This window comes from Apium graveolens, chromosome 2 (genome assembly GCF_009905375.1).
Source record: "Apium graveolens cultivar Ventura chromosome 2, ASM990537v1, whole genome shotgun sequence".
Classification (NCBI taxonomy): Eukaryota; Viridiplantae; Streptophyta; class Magnoliopsida; order Apiales; family Apiaceae; genus Apium; species Apium graveolens.
This window is the reverse complement of record NC_133648.1, coordinates 313,826,009-313,842,472: the sequence shown is the minus strand read 5'-3', so window position 1 is coordinate 313,842,472 and position 16,464 is coordinate 313,826,009. Positions and strand designations below refer to the sequence as shown.

The following is a 16,464-nucleotide window of genomic DNA, read 5'->3' as shown; positions in this document are numbered from 1 at the left end:
ATAATCAATTTTTTTGGCCGTTGGATTATGATTCCAACGACTTTGATTAAAAGAAAAAAAAATCTTAGCACTCACCTGTAAAATTTTAGCGAAGTGATGGTGTTTCGCTAGTCGCTCCAATAAAAATTATAGCAGAGTCCTTATTCTGATAGAGTATATATTTATATATTTTTTAAAAGATTTGATTCTCATATTTATGATATTATATTATTAATTGGATATAATTAATTAGAGTTTAATATTTTATTACAGGAAATAAAAAATTCCCAACTTTAGATGGAATTGGGCTTATTTGGACTAAAATTATAAGGAAATTCGGATTTATTGGGCTGCATATGTGCATACATCACTATTTTGCTCATAACTTGAGTTCTAAACATCAGATTTTGGCGATCCTATAGCCCATGAGAAACTAACAGAATTATTTACAGTTTAGAAGTGCCTACATTAAAATTCTAACTGGAGCATAAAATGAGGCTTGGAAGACAGCCTATGAATTTTCCATCTGAATCCAATTTATCTTGGAAAAAGCAAAAAAACTCTTTATTACATATTAGGTTTTATGTATTGTATACAGACAACCATAACATAATATATTATAGAATAGACATAGCCGTACTCTTGAGAGAGAAGAAGAAGAAGCAATTTGAGAGCGAGATTGAAAGAATGAGTGAAGGGATTCATCCGAATTCCAAAGTAATTTTTTAAGTTATATTCTTTGTACTTAAATTCCTACACTCATGGTTTGCAATATAAATTTATATTTTGTTTATCTTATCATGAGTAGCTAATCCTTTAATCAAAGAGTTAGGCAGTATTCTTTGGTTTATTGTGTTGTCTAGTTGCATTGTGATTTTTTGTGATTGTTAATTTGTCCTTGAGAGTTTAACACAATTAAGGTAGCCGTGAACCGTTGATTGTATCTATAGGAATTATAACAAATCGGGAGAGGAGTTGTAATTTTAGTACATGATATGATAGACACAATTTAAGTATTGGATCGGGAGATTAATATGCGAATTTTGAATCATGTAATCCTTGGATTTTAATAGTTTATAATTGCACTTTGTATGACCATGAGACTCGCTTTCAAGGAATAATTGTTGACACTATAATCTAACTTGGGAGATGATTTTATAAACATCAGAAGAATTGTTTTTAACAAAACAAGAGACACAAATTATACATTCATGATAGTCATTTAAGAATCATTATTCTTGGATTGTTTTCTCTCACAATTGTTATATAATTTTTATTTCTTTATTAGATTAATTAGTATATAATCACACCCCACCAAATTATTTCTCCACACTTCTGAACTGTAAGTGATCGACTAGGAATATTTGGGAATATCGATACTATTCACATAATCTCATTTCTAAGTCACGTACTTAGAGATATAGAATTCATATCATATTCCAAGGACATTTATCAATCTAATATTTATATCGCAGTAAATTAAGACTTAATAAATTATTTCAAAGAATAATCAATAGAACATAGATATTAATAATCCAAATGTCATAAACAAAACATAATAGTGTTGCCTCTAGGGCACACATACTAACACTATGTCCCGTTGGGTTTGCCCCATTGGGGGATAGGGAGTTCGTCATGTATTTTAATACTCCTCTAAAATATATAACTATATATATTATTTTGATTTTTTTGAGTAAAAATTTAATTATTAAAGTTTAATACAGAAAAATAGAATTTAATTTTTTTATACAGAAGTTTACTTTATATTCACCTTTAAAATGCGTGTCGGGTGTTGAAAACAATATGTAGTGAATTGAATGGGACAGAAGGAGTATATTGAAAAGACTAATTATAAGATAATTATTAAATAATATTATAAATTATCTAAAATAACAAATATTTGGTTCATAATATAATTATATAATTGGTTTCACAAAAAATAATATGTTAGATTTCTACTAAAACAATGCAGAACTATAATTATACCGGGAAATGTCGTCAAGAATGATTTCATTTATTTCAACTACATAATTATTCTTTACAAGTACCAATTTAATATTTGATATTAATATATTAATTTCGACATGTGTTCCACACAGATTATGAGTTCAACTGTACAAAAATACTAATTTAATATTTTTAATCTCAGACCTGTGTTTTGCACGGATTATCAACTATCTAGAGACTATACTAACAAAAAATACCAAAACTTGACACTTACTACGAAATTATATAACTATTTTTAAAAATTTTATGTAATTAAATCTCAAATAACACAAAATGACTTTTACTTTATTTGAACTTTGTTTTCGCTTTAATTTCTATTTTTAGTGTCCATCCTAGTGTGGATTTACTTTTGAAAAATTGTATTAGTAAATTGTTAGGTATGAAGTGCAACATGGGGGGTGAATGTGTTTTCTTGATTTTAAATTAACTGTGATGGTTTTTTGGCTTATGAAACAAAACAGTTGTATAAATTTGTAGTGATAAAATACTAGACGCAAACACATAAGCAGATTATCAAAAACTCACTTCATTCGTGCTAAGTCAAATTTATTTTGCTACAAATTTGTGTTCTTAAAAATAAGAACCCAGCTACTTCTCTTGAGAGAATTACAAGATTTTTCTAAATTTGTTTGTTGCAACTAAACAAAGGACCCGTGACTGTTAGTCGCTAAACACGCGCTAAAATTCACGCAAGTATACGCGTTCGCAAGTAATATAGAATTATTTCTAGTTCGTTCCGACAGGGACATGCTTAGATTAACTTTGTGATTTATGCCCTTATGCAACAATTATATGGCTATTATTCAATGCTAAGACGAATACCAATTTGGGTTTGGATTATACTACGATTAACTATTAAGAACTATACTAGAGAACATTAACTAAAGAGAGTAAATATAGTTGAATAATATATAACACAAACATGGGATTCTAACTTCATTAAATACTTCATTCAATAGCCTTTTCGTTCTTAACCTTAGCATGTAATGGGGATGACACTAATCAGATAACACGAAACTGATAAACGCCAACTTTCACTGTACGAATACCCTACTACCAAGCATCCACAAAAGAGTTAGAAGTTGAATAGACACCAATTATATTGAGACCCTATATGTCTATAGAATTTGACAACATAACGGTTTAATGCACAAGTTATCTATCGTGATTACATAGGGCAAATAAGATGGTTAAAATTACCTACGAATCATGCATACCAATAACAAATGAACCTATGCTAGCATGGCAAGTTCTAAACCCTTAAATTCACTTTTGCTTCATTAAGAATTAACAAACTATCTTATAAGTTCGTGACGCTCATAAGACGAATAAGCACAACCAATACTAGGTTATCATACAATCACCACACACTAAGGCATCGAAATAAATCAACTAAAAAATCCATAAATAAATCCGCTAGAACCCCACGATAACGATTAGCCCATAATCGGACTCATCATCAATGTGGGTTCCGATGAAAGCATGGTATAATAAATGTAGTCTTTATACTTAATAAAACCGAATACGAAATACAAGTAAAGGTTCAAGAATAAGAAAATTAGCATCCAAAGTTACAACTTAAAACAAAGAATCACAAGAATAAACTAGATCTTCTTCGCCTTGGTTGAATTGCGCTTTATGGTCTTCTTTTTCCTTCTCCTTAGCTTTTGTACGTCTCTCCCTCATGAAAAACGTCTTTATTTACGTATATATATGTTGCATAATTGACCAGGGCTTCAAACTCTCAAAATCTCAATAGAAACAAAATTCTGCTACCCGACCTGGCGCGGGAGCGCGCTTGACCAGCGCAGGCGCACTGAGTTTCTGCTCATTGAGCGCGGGCGCGCGCTACTTCAGCGCGGGCGCGCCATCCTCCTGAATAAAATTCTGATTTCTTTTCTTCTCCTTGCTGATTTGAGCCGGTCTTTTCACGAGCCTTTCTTCCAACACCATCCAAACACCAAATTAGCACTACAACCATGCTAATTTACCTAATTACCAGGAAAATGACTGTAATGCAAAAACACCACAAAACACATAAAACACCAACAACTTGAGTACAAATACACCAATTCAAAGCTTTATGGAGCGTAATAAAGTGTCATAAATGCCACTCAACATACCCCCAAACTTGAATCGATGCTTTTCCTCAAGCATAAACAGACTCAAAGAACAAGAAATAAAAATGCATGGATATAACTAAATGAATGCAACGATCCCCAATAGAATAACTAAACCAATTAATCAAACAACATCTCAACAAATGCAGTTATCCGCATAAAGATCTATCAAACCTTACAAATCAACCTACAAACCAGAGACGTGCGTGTGTGCAACTACTTACAGATATACTAGCGTAACTAGATCAATAATCATGACTCACTACTTATCAAAACAATCGCAAGATTATAAATAAAATAAAAGCTAGACTCAAAATAACTTATAACACTTCAATTCTTATTTTGGAGATTTATATGGATTCATGCTTTTATTCACAACAAAACAACACAAGTATGCTTATTTGACCGTGCAATGAGTGAGGTCCACAAAAGACTTATACAATAGTACCCATGTACCGAGCGTTATGTTAGTGGATTCCAAACTGTAAAAGCCTTAGGTCACTAGGCACAAAGTCCCCTAAGAACTTAATAACTCGAATACTAAAGAGCCCACTCGTGATCAATTATACATAACACTTCCTTTTTTTTCCACAAATTTTTGAACGAGTGTGTTTCGCTCCATCTCGTTCAACCCTAGACTACTCATATAAATATGAGCCGGCTACTAGCCAATTGACACTTAGCCACAACAACTAGCAATAAAATACAATTTTCTCCAATTTTTAAACATCCATGTTATTTTATCATTAAGAGAATATCCTAAATTCTAAATATAAACAAACGATTAAACCTCGACAAATAAACAAACCATGACCATGATCTAGCACTCAATCAACCTATAAGACCTAGTGAAATACAATTGTCTCTAGCATGCAAATCAATTCGACAAGACTTCACATCACTAAATACGACATCACTATACTAGCATCAATATCACAAGTCAATCGGAAAAATCATCTAAGGGATCATGTTATAATGCAAATGCATGAACTATATGAACAAACTATCATAAAAACTACAAAAATAATAATAATAAAAACTACATGGAAAAATATGCCACTATATACACTAACTATCATGAATATGCAACTATAACTATCATGAATATGCAACTATATGCGACTCACACAAAACATATACCTTCAACTACTACCCCCAAACTTAAAATATTCACTGTCCTTAGTGAAGGTAATAGTAAGGAATCATGTATACCTACTCGGAATTAGGATCATTACCCTCAACGGGTGGAGTGTCAGGCGTGTCTGGAGGTGGATACATAGAGTCCTCACCAAATACTGGCCACTGGATGTCAACACCGGTGGCTCTGAATGCAGTCCCAAGTGCCTGGGTGAGATCATGTACAAAACGACTATGGATGTCATGCATCGCATCCATCCTCCTCTCTAGACGCCTATACTGTGTCGTGCTCAAGCCAACTCCAACATTCGCTCTTGCTTCCTCCTACTCCTGCTGTGATGGACCAGCCTCCTCACCTAGATGAGATCTCGAAGTAGTCCTGCTCAACTGAGCTGCCCCAGCAGCTGGCCTCCCACCAGGCAGATGGTCAAAAGAATAACCAAGCCCCTTCTAATCAGGCTTGGCTCCATCCTACTCGTGCATCTTAGCCAAAGTGCTATTGTCAATCGGAGTACTCGGAATCTGGAGCTGCTCGTGTACTGACCAATGAACACCAACTGCCACACACAGCTTCGTCACAACGGACGCATAGGGTATAGAACCCGTAGTACTCCCTCTCAAGAATCTCAGAATACCCTGGTAGATCACCATCCCAAGGTCCACATAATCACCCTGAAGAATCCCCAACAACAGCCGCGCACGCTCCACAATCACATCATGCATATGAGAAGATGGTATGATGTTAGAACAGATAAATGAATTCCAAGCACGTGCAAGCCTGTTCATACACGAAGCAGGGAACATGAAATAATCAGTCGTGCCCCTCTTGAACTTCCAATGAGTCTTAGGCACACAAAGAGTAGCTACTATCAAATCCTTATTGCCTCAGCACTATACTCCACCATCATCCCTCGAACCACAGTGAAACCATTCTTCTCCGCCTTTGTATTAGCATAGAACTCAAGAACAACACTTATGGGCATAGCAGCGGGTGCCTCACAAAAAGCAACCCAGCCCATCTCCAAGATCATCTCCAACAACTTACCATCTTTCCCCGATGGCAGAAAACCTCGCTCCTTTGCTATAGGCTTCGAGAGAAGCCTCGTATACTCTGCTTCAGCCACGGAAGTCGAAAACCTCGACCTCACACCACCTGTACTCGAAGAATCAGTGGTGCTGCTGCTTACTTGAGTTCTTTGTCTCTTGGGTGCCATTGGGATTGAATAAGAGAGAATAAAAGATAAGTGTTTGAGAGAGAATTGTGTTTGAGAATTTGAGAAGTGGTGGAGAAGTTTATGTATGAGTGTATGTATATATAGGAGGTGAGAAGAGAATTAGATATGGAATAGAAGTGGGAATTAATTATGGGAATAGTGGGAATAATGGGTTTTAATTGGAGAGGGAAATTTGGGATGTGGAAGAGTAAAATTTGGATGGAAATTGATTTCATATTAAAAACCCCAATTTTCTCTTCACAAACTGTTGTTTTTTTCTAAATCGGGACCCCAGCGTGGCCGCACGCTAGAACAGCGCGGGCGCGCTCACCTTCTGCCAAATCGGCGCGGCCGCGTGCTAGATAAGCCCGGGCACGCTTGGTTTCTGGAATTCCAGTGCGGCCGTGCGTTAGATCAGCGCGGACGCGCTCAACTTCAGAATTTGGCCCTGAAATTTTATGTTTTTCTGATTTTTTTATGTTTTTCTTCTTTCTCCTTGCTTCCTCTACCTACTTATGTACAACAAAATTGGGTTGCCTCCCAAGAAGCGCTTGTTTTACGTCGTTAGCTTAACGTAGAAATGCGAGATCAAACGGACAATAAACGACACTAACCACCTCGCGGTTTGCCGTGTCACCATAGTAATGCTTCAACCTATGACCATTTATCTTGAATGCTTGGCCCAGATCATTCTCAAAAATCTGCACCGCTCCATGTGGAAACACAGTTTTGACAACAAACAGCCCTGACTACCTTGACTTCAACTTTTCAGGAAAAAGATAGAGACGAGATTTGAACAAGAGAACTTTTTGCCTAGTCACAAATGATTTGAGCACTAGACCTCTATCATGCCACCTCTTGACTTTCTCCTTATACATTTTGTTATTTTTATACGCTTGAAGTTGAAACTAGTCGAGTTCATTCAATTGAAGTATCCTCTTCTTTCCAGCTGCATTCAAGTCCAGATTCAACTTCTTCAAAGCCCAATACGCTTTATACTCTAGCTCCACCAACAAATGACACCCCTTACCATAAACCAACTAAAACGGCGATATTCCCAATGGAGTCTTGTATGCTGTTCTATACGCCCAAACAGCTTCGTCAAGCTTCAAAGACCAATCTTTCCTTGATGGACACATAGTCTTCTCTAAAATGTGCTTAATCTCTCTGTTAGATACCTCGGCTTGACCATTCGTCTGAGGATGATAAGCCGTAACAATGCGATAATTCACATTATATCTTTGCATCATAGCAGTGAACTTGTGATTGTAAAAATGTGAACCCTCATCACTGATTATGACTCTTGAAGTTCCAAATCTTTTGAATATCTTCTTGTGAAGAAAATTAAGCACTACCTTCGCATCGTTCATTGGTAACGCCTTAACTTCAACCCATTTCGACACATAATCAACCGCCAAGAAGATATACTGATTGTTACAAGATGAGACAAATGGCCCCATGAAGTCAATTCCCCAAACATCGAAGACTTCAACTTCGATAAACACATTAAAAGGCATCTCATCCCTCTGGGACATATTACCCACACATTGACATCGATCACATTTCAAAACGAACTGATGAACATCTTTAAACAAGGTCGGCCAAAAGAAACTTGCTTGAAGAATACGAGCTGCTATCTTTTCTCCACCATAATATCCTCCATAAGCCGTTGAATTACAATTTTGCAAGATCCCCCCCCCCGTTTCATTATAAGGAATACACCTCTTGATGATTTGGCCAGCTCCTTGTCAAAAAGAAATGACTCATCCCACATATACCACTTCACTTCATGCAGAAACTTCTTCCTTTGAGCGTATGTCAAGTCGGGAGGCATGATATTACTCACAAGGTAGTTCACAATGTCTACAAACCACGGTTCTTCCTCTTGCACTCCAAACAGCTGCTCATCGGGAAAAGACTCATTGATTAATGTCTTATCTTGTGAAGTAGCAATCGGATCCTCTAAATGCGAGAGATGATCAACGACTTGATTTTCAGTCCCTTTTCTGTCCTTGATCTCTAACTCAAATTCCTAGAGTAAAAGAACCCATCTGATCAATCTAGGCTTCGAGTCCTTCTTCGAGACGAGATATCGAATAACAGCGTGATCAATGAAAACTGTCACCTTCGTCCCAAGCAGATAAGATCGAAATTTCTCAAAACCATAGACGATAGCCAAAAGTTCTTTCTTCATAGTAGTATAATTCAGTTGAGCACCATTTAGGGTCTTACTAGCATAGTAGACCACATGAAATATGTTGTTCTTTCTCTACCCAAGCACTGCTCCAACTGTATAGTCACTTACATCGCACATTATCTCAAAAGGTTCACTCCAATCAGGTGCAGTTATGACATGTGCCATGATTAAACTCTTCTTTAAGAACTCGAAAGCAGCCACACACTCGTCATCAAACTTAAATGGGAAATCCTTCTTCAGAAGATTGCACAAAGGTTTAGAAATTTTTTAGAAGTCCTTAATGAACCGCCTATAGAAGCCCGCATGACCAAGAAAACTGTGAACTCCCTTGTTAGGTCCCAATGTGTTTGTAGAAGGGGGGGGTTGAATACAAACAGTACCGAATAATCGAATTAAATGCGGAATAAAAAATGTGAAACAAAATTCAAGTTAAATAAGAATATTATTAAACTTGAAAGGTGTTACAACAACTGTATCGATTACAAGGAATTAATCTCAAATTAATTATCACAAATTTAGAATAAATTCGACATGAACTTTTTCTATTTTTGCAATAATTAGAATCAAATGCTAAACGCGATTTGAGATTAAGTTCTAGGGATTTTAATCCGCTAGATTGTTACACAAGAGCAAGATAAAGATTTCTAGTGGATTGGATTTAACTTTACAATCTAGAAATTTAATCTTGAAGTATGCAGATGAAAAGATGAAATATTTCTTCTTGTTTTTCTTTTCTGCTTTGTTCTTGACTTCTGTGTTCTTGATTCTTGAGTTGCTGCTTCTCTGCTTCTTTTTAATCAACAACCGAATAGAATTGAATTGGCATGACAATCCTATAGCTGGCAAGACTTTCGGTAGGACAATGGATTGAACTAGCAAGACAATCTGAATGAACTAGCATGACAATCAGAATGAACTAGCAAGACAATCCTTCTCCTAGTGTAACTTTCGGTGAGACTATTGAAAATGGCCTAGCATGACAATCGGTATGACAATCCTGATTGTCATGCTAGTTTATTTTCAATTGTCTTGCTGATTTAATGCAGATTTTAATCTAAACAGAAATTCTAATAAGACAATTAAATGTATTGGCATGACTTTCGGTATGACTATCAATTGTCATACCGATTGTCATACTAGTTCAAATGAATTGTCTTGTTTTGAATTTAAGCAGATTTTAAACCAATTAAAATCTTGTAAATCCTCAATATTAATTCTAAATTAATTAATCAATTTAATTCAATTAATCAATAAATTAATCTTTGCAGATATAATTTATTTTCTTAATTAAATTAGATGACTTAATTAATTAATAGAGAATTAATTCTAGTCTTCAACAGCACCCATCCTTCTGTAGATCTTCTGAAAATCACTGAAAATTATGAATCAATTCCACCACTTCAATGTTGACACTCGATGTACTGTCTGGTTCATGAGTGACTAACTTCCGTGACGTTTCTTCATGTCTTGACTTTGACACTTTGATTTTCTTCAGATTAAATCCTTGTAATTAATGATACTCTGACGAGATCTCTGTCACTTGATTAAATCCACGATCTTGATTTATATCACTGAGGCATGATCAACTTCTTGAACTTCTTCCAGTGAATTAACTCCTCAAGTCTGTAGATGAACCTTGTTTCTGAATCCTTTGACAAATATTACTTTGCGAGATCTCTCTGACGGTCGATCCACTATTTACTTATTATATTCTTATTTGAGTTGAGTTGAATCCTCGAATATACAAATAGGCCTATGACATATGACTTACATCCCTTAACATATATTGGTGGGGGAAAATTTTCGATGACCCCCACTTTGGCTTTGTCCACCTCAAGACCCTTACTAGAGACCTTGTGCCCAAGAATAATGCCCTGTCGCACCATAAAATGACATTTCTCTCAATTGATAACAAAATTGGTCTCAACACACATTTTGAGAACGTCGCCTAAATTCTGTAAGCACTCATCAAATGAATCACCAAACACAGAAAAATCATCCATGAACACCTCCACATTCTGACCTATCATATCAGAGAAGATAACCATCATGCATCTCTGAAATATGGTCAGTGCTCCACATAACCCAAAAGAAACTCTTCGAAAGGCGAAAGTACCAAATGGACAAGTGAAAGTAGTCTTCTCTTGATCTTCTGGAGCAATGCAAATTTGATTATAACTAGAATAACCATCCAGAAGATAGTAGTACTCATGCCCAACCAATATGTCAAGTATCTGATCAATAAACGGCAGAGGGAAGTGATCTTTTCTTGTGGCCTTGTTCAGCTTCCTGTAATCCATGCAAACTCTCCACCCCATGACTGTTCGAGTATAAATGAGCTCATTTTTCTCATTAGAAACGACTGTGATACCTCCTTTATTTGGTACACACTGAACCGGACTCACCCAAGAACTGTCAGAAATGGGATAGATGATCCCTGCATCCAACCACTTAAGAATTTCCTTCTTCATGACTTCCTTCATGATAGGGTTCAACCTTCTTTTTTGCTCAACAGTATGCTTGCTACCTTCCTCTAGCAGAATTTTATGCCTACAATAAGAAGAGCTGATTTCCTTGATATCTGCTATAGTCCAACCAATTGCCGATTTGAATTCTCTAAAAATTCTCAAAAGCTTCTCCTCGTCAATACCTGAAAGGTCAGATACAATAATAACAGGCAAAGTAGATGCATCACCTAAAAACGCATACCTCAAATGTTCAGGTAAAGGCTTAAGCTCAAGAGTGGGAGCTTTCTCAATAGATGGCTTGAGGCGCTTAGGAGCTTTGTTCAACTCTTCCATTCCTAGAGATTCAAAAGGCATATCAATCTTCCTCTTCCAGGGAGAAGCATTCAGAAATTGTAACTGCTCATCCCCTTCATCATCTTTACTATCGGAATTCCCCAACAAGGCCTTCTCTAAGGCATCAGACCTTAGCAATTGATCAAGTTCTGACGTAACCACATAATCAACCAACTCCACTTTTAAGCACTCCTTATTTTCCGTAGGGAACTTCATGGCATTGAACACATTAAAAGTTACATCCTGATCCATCACTCGCATGGTGAGACCTTTCTGCACATCTATCAAGGTTCGGCCAGTAGCCAAGAAAGGTCTTCCCAAGATTATGGGGATCTTCTTATCCTCCTCGAAATCAAGAATTACAAAATCAGTAGGGAAGAAGATTTTATCCACCTTGACCAAGACATCCTCCACAATACCTCGCGGATATGTAAAAGAATGGTCGGCCAACTGCAAAGTCATATAAGTAGGCTTTGGATCAGGCAAGTCCAACTTCTTGAAGATTGACAAGGGCATCAGATTGATGCTAGCTCCCAAGTCACATAAAAACTTGTCAAATGATATATTACCAATGGTGCATGGAATAGTGAAGCTTCCAGGATCTTTAAGTTTCGGAGGCAACTTCTGTTGCAGCACAACACCGCATTCCTCCGTGAGAGCAACGGTCTCTAAGTCATCAAGCTTCACCTTCCTAGAAAGAATACCTTTTATAAACCTTCACATAACTAGGAATTTGTTCAAGAGTTTCAGCGAAAGGTATGTTGGTGTGAAGTTTCTTGAACACCTCCAGAAACTTCTCAAACTGCTTCTCTAGCTTTTTCTTCTGTAGTCTCTTAGGAAAAAGAGGTGGAGGATAGATCTGTTTCTCCTCTGTATTACCCTCAGGAGGAGTGTGCTCAACAGTAGTATTCCTCGGTTCCAATTCTACTTCCTTCTGCACTTCTTCTTCTTCTTCAGCCTTAACTTCAGATTCTGGAGTCTCTATTTTTTCAGGATTTGTAACCTTACCAGACCTCAATTTAATTGCCTTAACATGCTCCTTAGCTTCCTTCTTGCCTGGCACTTCACTATCACTCGGAAGCGTGCGAGGTTGACGATTCAGTAATGCATTAGAAATTTGCCCAATCTGATTCTCAAGGTCTTGATAGACACAGCTTGGCTCTTGCACATGAGCCTCAACTCCTCCAATTCAGATTTTTCATTAGCTTGCGGTAGCTGCTGAAGTTGAAGTTGTTGCCTAGGGGCATATTACGGTTGCCGAAAACCAGGAGGATTATACTGCTTTGCTGTGTATGGCTGATAAGATTATTGCACCGCATTCTGATTATTACTCCAGCTGAAGTTAGGATGATTGCGGTTATTAGGATGATAAGTGGCTGGAGCTTGTTGCTGTGATCTCTGAAAGTTGCTCACAAATTGAGCTGATTCGCTAGAAATAACACACTGCTCAGTTTCATGCGCCCCCGCACAAAGCTCAAAAATACTAGTGATTTGATTAACTCCATAATTAGCCAAAGTCTCCACCTTCATCGTTAAAGCCTTAAGTTGGGCAGCTATAGCAGTTGCTGCATCCAACTCTAAAATTCCCGCTACTTTACCCTGAATTAGCCTCTGAGAAGGATTCTGGTATTCATTGGCAGCCATCAGTTCGATCAATTCATAAGCTTCATTGTAGCTCTTAGCCCACAATGCTCCTCCTAATGCTGCATCGATCATGGGTCTAGAAGTAGCACCCAATCCATTGTAGAAATAGTTTATAATCATCCAGTCAGGTATGCCATGGTGTGGGCACTTCCTTAGCATCTCCTTATATCAATCCCAAGCCTCACACAGAGATTCTCCAGTTTGTTGTGCAAACTGAGTAAGAGCATTCCTGATTGCAGCAGTCTTCGCCATAGGAAAAATTTAGTGAGAAACTTTTGAGCAAGATCCTCCCATGTGGTGACAAAACCTGGTGGTAGAGAGTGTAACCGGAACTTTGCCTTATCCCTCAGAGAAAATGGGAAGAGTCGCAGCTTGATAGCATCTTCAGTCACCCCATTGAACTTGAAAGTGTCATAGATCTCGATGAAATCCCTGATATGCATGTTGGGGTCTTCTGTAGGAGAACCCCTAAAGTGAACTGAGTTCTGTATCATCTCTAACATGCTCGACTTGATCTCAAAAGTGTTAGCCAAGATGGCCGATCTGATGATGCTCGACTGAATATCATTGATCTTAGGCTGAGAATAGTCGATCAGAGCCTTAGGATTTTCTACTTTATCTCCCATCACTACAAAAGCTGGTTCCTCGACTTTCTCTTCTTCTTCTACTTTCTCTTCATCCTCAAAAGCTTCCCTTCAAATCACTACAGCTTCTTCCTCAGCTTGATCCGGAGTTCTCTTACGAGTCCGTGAACGCGTATGCATACACGCTCGCTAGAGTACCTGAAACACGACAAGGAAAAGAGTAAGTAAGTAACAATGTCCGAGTCAATGAACTTTAACGATCACTGATGACAAACACATAAACTAAAAGTTAACACCGTATCCCCGGCAGCGGTGCCAAAAACTTGTTAGTCGCTAAACACGCGCTAAAATTCACGCAAGTATACGCGTTCACAAGTAATATAGAATTATTTCTAGTTCATTCCTACAGGGACAAGCTTAGATTAACTTTGTGATTTATGCCCTTATGCAACAATGATATGGCTATTATTCAATGCTAAGATGAATAACAATTTGGGTTTTGATTATACTAACGATTAACTATTGAAAATTATACTAGAGAACATTAACTAAAGAGAGTAAAGAGAGTTGAATAATATATAACACAAACATGGGATTCTAACTTCATTAAGTACTTCATTCAATAGCCTTTTCATTCTTAACCTTAGCATGTAATGGTGATGACACTAATCAGATAACACGAAACTGATAAACACCAACTTTCGTTGTACGAATACCCTACTACCAAGCATCCACAAAAGAGATAGAAGTTGAATAGACACCAATTATATTGAGACCCTATATGTCTATAGAATTTGACAACATAACGGTTTAATGCACAAGTTATCTATCGTGATTATGCAGGGCAAGTAATATGGTTAAAATTACCTACAAATCATGCATAACAATAACACATGAACCTATGCTAGCATGGCAAGTTCTAAACCCTTAAATTCACTTTCGCTTTATTAAGAATTAACACGCTATCTTATAAGTTCGCGACGCTCATAAGACGAATAAGCACAACCAATACTAGGTTATCATGTAAATCACCACACACTAAGGCATCAAAATAAATCAACTAAAGAAATCCATAAATAAATCCGCTAGAACCCCACAATAACGATTATCCCATAATCGGACTCATCATCAACGTGGGTTCCGATGAAAGCATGGTATAATAAACGTAGTCTTTATACTTAATAAAACCAAATACGAAACACAAGTAAAGGTTCAAGAATAAGAAAACTAGCATCCAAAGTTATAACTTAAAATAAAGAATTACAAGAATAAACTAGATCTTCTTCGCCTTGGTTGAATTGTGCTCTATGGTCTTCTTTTTCCTTCTCCTTAGCTTTTGTATGTCTCTCCCTCATGAAAAACGTCTTTATTTACATATATATATGCTGTAGAATTGACCAGGGCTTCAAACTCTCAAAATCCCAATATAAATAGAATTCTACTACCCGACCTGGCACGGGCGCGCTGAGTTTCTGCTCATTGAGCACGACCGCGCGCTACTTCAGCGCCGGCGCGCCGTCCTCCTGAATAAAATTCTGATTTCTTTTCTTCTCCTTGCTGATTTGAGTCAGTCTTTTCACGAGCCTTTATTCCAACACCATTCAAACACCAAATTAGCACTACAACCATGCTAATTTACACTACTAGAAAAATGCCCTTAGATATCGGTTATAAACCGATGTCTTTTTTTTTCAAACCGATGTCTTCGCATGTGTAAAGAAAGGTAGGGATCTTTAACATCGGTTTTTAGCCGATATTAAATATGTACATAGACATCGGTTTTCTTAGTAAACTGATGTATAATTAGCCCTTTTTTTAATAACATGTTAAAACTAGATTGTGAAAAATGGTATTTAGGAGGTTAAAAAGCACTATAAACATATAACATGGAAGAACTTTTAACTGATAGACATCAGATTCTTAAAAAAACTGATGTCTTACTCTGTATTTTACATCGGTTTATTTACTCAACCGATGTTAAACATAACTTATAACATCAGTTTCACTTGAGGAAGCGATGTTAAAATTCTACTTTAACATCGGTTGTGTAAGTTAAACCGATGTACATTATTCTGAAAGACATCAGTTTTCTTTTGATTTACTTTTAAATACTTGCACAAAGCGATGTGTTTTAACATTTTAGACATCATTTTCATTCCTATAATTCGATTTCTTTTGTTAGTTTAGACATCGTTTTTAGTTTAAGCAGTGATGTGTTTTTAGTTGCTTCACATCAGTTTTATAACAAAAGCAAAAAAAATACTAAATCAACATTAAGAAGTAACACATAGTTGTTTACTTATATAAGATTATACTTAACATATTATTACATATCAGATCTCTTTTGTTCTTATAGTCTCCCAATAAAGCCTATAACAGGGACTTCACTGTCTACTGGAAATCCAACCTCAGCCAGCAGGGCTTCTTTTAGCAGAGGTTTTGCATCCATTACCTGACAAGGTCGAGATTATATATGTAAGATGTAAGATGTTTGAAAGATTTTTTGCAGAAATGGATGTCATGAAAAATACTTACCGTTGTTGCATCATATTTGACATTGGTGTATTTATCTGTCAGTGGGTCCCACTATTACACATCCATACCATTCACAATTCCCTTAATACCTGTTCTCCGGAAAATGTTATTCAATTTCACTCCTTTGGCATCGTTGGAAGTAAGCTCTTTAGTATAGTATGGGCTAACAATGATATTCGTGTCCGATTCAAGTATTCCAGCCTTCATCCAATTAATTAATAGTGAGAAATCAACAGATGCAAATCT

The 16,464-nt window shown here is 36.7% G+C and overlaps 1 non-coding gene across 1 annotated transcript; it reads left to right on the top strand.

The window, feature by feature from the left end:
- Window positions 1-13,229: 13,229 nt before the first annotated feature.
- On the top strand, window positions 13,230-13,336 carry LOC141710029 (small nucleolar RNA R71). Its single transcript, XR_012570572.1, has one exon. It is a non-coding gene; the product is annotated as a small nucleolar RNA R71 (small nucleolar RNA).
- Window positions 13,337-16,464: the final 3,128 nt, after the last annotated feature.